Consider the following 6,643-nt stretch of genomic DNA (forward strand, 5'->3'; position numbering starts at 1 on the left):
CAATTCTTTAATTCTTCTGTATGCAACCTTGGATAAGGTTTGGACACCCCTGTTTTCTGGCATAAAACACAAAAATAACAGACTTGTTTTTAATATTATCATTATTACTAAAGGAAAACTGCAAATGTTTGGAATGTTGCCTATCTATCACAATCCCTATGACCGACTTGAACCATTTCATGCTAAAAAAAATAAAATAAATAAATAATAATAAATTCAAATTGTTTAACCTACAAAAGAAAAATTAATTTAATAATTTGTGCTGATTAATTTTACTGCGTAATATTGATAAAGCGTTTTGTCTGTGGTTGCAAAAAGTTACTGTAATGCTGAAATGATGAAAATATGCATATATTACACGTTATTATGAATGTTACTACATTACATATGTACTTAAAGCATGTATTTAAAACCTTGATGGGTGTTTTTTAACCCATTACCTGTATTGTTGGACACCTCGTGTTAGCAATTTGTTTACTCTTTAGATTGCACAGAAAAAGGGAAAAACGTGTGTTCTTGTCTCACATAGGAAGTTTGATGGATGGGCAAAATTCCCCCCAAAAGTGCTGTTTAGGTTTCAGTAAGATCATACTGACCAGAATATGAAAGTGTTTTTTCGGCCCGTGAAAAGAGTGTAAAAAACTTTAAATAAATCTTGTATTTTGGGTCAGTCTTGATTTAAAACTGAAAACCAACATGGCGTTTGCTTCACGTGTGCCAGGCCTGTCATTTTCCCTTTTCCCTTGAAAATTACCAAATCGTGCACTTCTTTACTGATGTTAACGTAAATTCCCTTCAGGTTTGCACAAAAAAATCGATTCACATCCAAATCGCGAGTCTTATTCATCCCGATTCAAAATCGATTCATTATTTAAAAAATAATTGATTTGAAAAATGTTTTTGTATACATAAATATATATATATATATATATATATATATATATATATATATATATATATATATATATATATATATATATATATATATATATATACTGTATATCTGTGTTGGCCCTGCGATGAGGTGGCAACTTGTCCAGGGTGTACCCCGCCTACCGCCCGAATGCAGCTAAGATAGGCTCCATCACCCCCTGCGACCCCGAAAGGGACAAGCGGTGGAAAATGGATGGATTTTTTCTATATATGCACATCCATCCATCCATTTTCTACGGCTTATCCCTTTCGGGCTCCAGCACCCCCCGCGGGTATTTATGTATGTATGTATATAGGTATGCATGTACTGTATATATTATAGGTATGTATGTATATATGTATGTATGTATATATCGCACACAATATGTTTGTATGAATATATATATATATATATATATATATATATATATATATATATATATATATATATATATATATATATATATATATATATATATATATATATATATATATATATATATACACACAGTATATGTATATACATACATATATATGCATATATACAAACACATATATAAATACACATATAGCTATATTATATATTTATATGTATGTATACATATATATAGTTATATATATATATATATATATATATATACATATATATATATATATATATATATATATATACATATACTGTATATATATATGTATAAATATATATATATATATATGTATAAATATATATATATATATATATATATATATATATATATATATATATATATATATATATATATATATATATATATATATATGTATACATATAAATATATAATATAGGTATATGTGTATGTATATATGTGTTTGTATATATGCATATATATGTATGTATATACATATACTGTATATGTGTGTTTACAGTACATGTATGTATATATGCAAATATATATATACAGTATGTACAGTATATACACATATGTATATATACATACATACATAAATGTATATATACATATGTATATGTATATATATATATATATGCATATATATGTATATATATATATTAGGGGTGTGGAAAAAAATCGATTCAAATTCGAATCGCGATTCTCACATTGTGCGATTCAGAATCGATTCTCATTTTTTAAAAATCGATTTTATTTTTCATTTTTTTTATTTTATTTTTATTTTATTTTTAGTTTTTAGTTTTTTTTAATTAATCAATCCAACAAAACAATACACAACAATACCATAACAATGCAATCCAATTCCAAAACCAAACCCGACCCAGCAACACTCAGAACTGCACTAAACAGAGCAATTGAGAGGAGACACAAACACGACACAGAACAAACCAAAAGTAGTGAAACAAAAATGAATATTATCAACAACAGTGTCAATATTAGTTACAATTTCAACACAGCAGTGATTAAAAATCCCTCATTGACATTATCATTAGACATTTATAAAAATAAAAATAAATGAACAATAGTGTCACAGTGGCTTACACTTGCATCGCATCTCATAAGCTTGACAACACACTGGGTCCAATATTTTCACAAAGATAAAATAAGTCATATTTTTGGTTCATTTAATAGTTAAAACAAATTTACATTATTGCAATCATTGATAAAACATTGTCCTTTACATTTATAAAAGCTTTTTACAAAAATTTACTACTCTGCTTGCATGTCAGCAGACTGGTGTAGATCCTGCTGAAATACTATGTATTGAATGAATAGAGAATCGTTTTGAATCGGGAAAAAAATCGTTTTTGAATCGAGAATTGTGATGAATTGAAAAAAAAATCGATTTTGTATCGAATCGTGACCCCAAAAATCGATATTGAATCGAATCTTGGGACACCCAAAGATTCACAGCCCTAATATATATATATATATATATATATATATATATATATATATATATATATATAGACACATGCATATACATATATGCATTGTGTTTGTTTGTTTATATATACATATATATATATATATATATATATATATATATATATATATATATATATATATATATATATATATATATATATATATATATATATATACGAGAATCCATCTTTAAAATTATTTTTTTAGGCAGCACAACAATATCAGCTCAGCGATAGTAAGGATGTGAATCTTACAACAACTCACGGTTCAATTCCATTCTGATTCTTGGGGTGACAGTTGGATTCAGAATCGATTCTCGATTTCGGAAATTTGGATTCAGAATCATAAAGAAAAAGAATCGCAATTCGGATGTGAATAGATTTAAAAAGACAGACAGTAATTCCAGCAGTAACATGACCAAGGTGCTTGCACAAACTCTGGTGGAATGAATTTCCCTTTTTTCCCATACAATTATGTGTCCCTATTTCATTGACAGGTATGGCATCCGCGGAGTAAAACTGCCCTCATTTTAACGCTGGTCTGTGTCTCAAGTCTGCTCCACAAAGTACAAATCCAAGCAAGGTTAAAAGAATATGACTTCTTTTTTTTCTTAATTTTAAGAAACATAATTTAACTGACACTGAAAACATGATTAAAACGATCATTTTCAAAAAGTAAACCAACACTTCAAATGTTCCTCATCAGCTTGACTTGAACTCAGAAGGTCCCTAATGTTAAATAATGTGAACTTTTTCACTTCTAAAAAGATACTGCTATTGGAGACAGGCGTATCGGCCGATACGGATATTGATCTGATACGATATCAACAGGAAATATGCATAATTTTATTTTTATGGAATGTCAGAAAACGTTTGATCAATTGAAAGGAGTCAAACAGAGAACAATGGTAGCTATGAAAATACTAACATATTTATTATTAATTGTCTAGAATGGACGTATGCTGTCTTTAAGTTGAAGTGGAATGGTAATTGTCGTTCGGTACCACCGAGTGGCCACAATATTTCATGACGCGAACACATTTGTTACCTGATACTTTCTAATATGCTTCTGCCTTGGACACGTTGTGTGTGTAAGTAATGAGCAATTATAATTATTTGTATTATAATATAATTTATATTGATAAATGTGCTGTTTTATTGTTCAATGATTATTTCATATGTCTAGCTTGTGTGCTATTCTGTGCTTAGCTGTTGTGTAGCTGCTAGCTCCTATAGCGTAGCATATTTACCTTTTGTAAATGACTTTAGTAAAATAGAAGAAATTATGTTCTTATTGGAGGACATCTAGGTGTTAACTGTCCAGCTCTGCGCAAGCAAACACGCCGCAGGGCTGCTTGTATCGCGCATGATATCGCACAAAAGTAAACACATGATATCGCACACAAATAAACACATGATGTCGCACACAAGTCAACACATGACATTGCACACAAGTAAACACAACGCAGGGCTGCGTGTATCACACATGATATCGCGCACAAGTCAACACACGATGTTTCACTCAAGTCAACACGCCGCAGGGCTGCTTGTATCGCACATGTCAACACATGATGTCGCACACAAGTAAACATGCCGCAGGGCTGCTTGTATCGCACATGATATCGCACACAAGTCAACAAATGTTGCACACGAGTAAACACGCCGGGGAGCAGTGGACAGTCATTTGTCCCGCCCTTAAAATGTATTTTTGCTGATATTAGACCAATAGCGATATCGGATCTGGACCCCCTTACTGGTCATGTGACAGTCATGTGTTGCCAAATCATGCGACGAGGGGCATCTGGCAACTTTTTCTTGTGTTATTGGACACTTCTGGAGACTGTGATGTAAAATAATGTATCGTAGTATTTTAGACAACATTAAAAATGAAAAAAAACAAACAATTATTACAAATACATTTTTCAAGAGTATTTCAATTTGAAGATGCTTGAAAAAATGTCTGTCCTCAGGGGGGTTTGACGGAAAATAATTGAGAACCACTTTTTTGCTTCTAACAATTAAAAATATATTAGCTGAAAATTCAGCTAATTTCAGCTAATATATTATTTTAGCTGAAAATTCTGTCAAAAAGAGAAGAATTGACTCTCATGTTGGAATGCTAATATTGACAAGTACGTGTCAGAGGTGTGTGACGTTACATATTCATGTTAAATATGTTCTTAAGTTGAAAAGAGTCAACTTCACACTTTTTATTGAAGGAAAGAAAATGTAACCATTCAAAATCATCAAAACTGTGACATTCATCAAGTAGCACATTAACATTTTTAGCTATTCTGACAAATATGTCACTTCTGGCTTTTAATAGCACATTTAAGGCTGATTATCAGCAACATTTTCCCATATTATAATATTTGACATTTTATTAAAGCATTATACTTGTTAAACGGATTTAAAATTGATTTAAATGCGCTTTTGGAAAGGAGCTAGCTTTTATTTTATATTTTGCTAGAGTAGCTTGTTTTCTATAAATCCATTGAAATAATTTAGTAAGAATAGTTGGAGTGTAATATTTGACACCCTATTAAACCATTGCATTTGTTGCACAGATTTAAAATGAGCTTTAATTGAGAAAAATATGATTTTGGAGACCTAGCTTACCTGACGCACAGCCATTTCAGTGATAGTGATATTTTACTAGCTTATTTTCCATTAATTAATTGAAAGAATATAGTAAGAATAGTTGAAATATGATATTTGATACCTTATTAAAGCATTACAATTGTTAAATTGATTTAAAGTTTGATTTAATTGAGATAAATGCGCTTTTGGAAATGAGCTAGCTTACTTGACTTAATGCCATTTTTTGAGAGCGATATGTTGCTACAGTCGCTTGTTTACTATGAATTTATTGAATAAATATAAGAATTGTTGAATTGTAATATTTGACAGTTTATTATAGCATTACAATTGTTACATTGATTTAAAATGTATTTCAATTTAATTAATTGAGAAAAATATGATCTTGGAAATGACCCAGCTACCCTTACACTGACATTTTGGTGATAGCAACATTTCACTGGCTTGTTTTCTATGAATTCATTGAAGAAATATACAAACCCCGTTTCCATATGAGTTGGGAAATTGTGTTAGATGTAAATATAAATGGAATACAATGATTTGCAAATAATTTTCAACCCATATTCAGTTGAATATGCTACAAAGACAACATATTTGATGTTCAAACTGATAAACATTATTTTCTTTTGCAAATAATCATTAACTTTAGAATTTGATGCCAGCAACACGTGACAAAGTTGTTGGGAAAGGTGGCAATAAATACTGATAAAGTTGAGGAATGCTCATCAAACACTTATTTGGAACATCCCACAGGTGAACAGGCAAATTGGGAACAGGTGGGTGCCATGATTGGGTATAAAAGTAGATTCCATGAAATGTTCAGTCATTCACAAACAAGGATGGGGTGAGGGTCACCACTTTGTCAACAAATGCGTGAGCAAATTGTTGAACAGTTTAAGAAAAACCTTTCTCAACCAGCTATTGCAAGGAATTTAGGGATTTCACCATCTACGGTCCGTAATATCATCAAAAGGTTCAGAGAATCTGGAGAAATCACTGCACGTAAGCAGCTAAGCCTGTGACCTTTGATCCCTCAGGCTGTACTGCATCAAGCGACATCAGTGTGTAAAGGATATCACCACATGGGCTCAGGAACACTTCAGAAACCCACTGTCAGTAACTATAGTTGGTTGCTACATCTGTAAGTGCAAGTTAAAACTCTCCTATGCAACAACACCTAGAAACGCCGTCGGCTTCGCTGGGCCTGAGCTCATCTAAGATGGACTGATACAAAGTGGAAAAGTCTTCTGTGGTCTG

This window comes from Entelurus aequoreus, linkage group LG17, assembly GCF_033978785.1.
Source record: "Entelurus aequoreus isolate RoL-2023_Sb linkage group LG17, RoL_Eaeq_v1.1, whole genome shotgun sequence".
NCBI lineage: Eukaryota > Metazoa > Chordata > Actinopteri > Syngnathiformes > Syngnathidae > Entelurus > Entelurus aequoreus.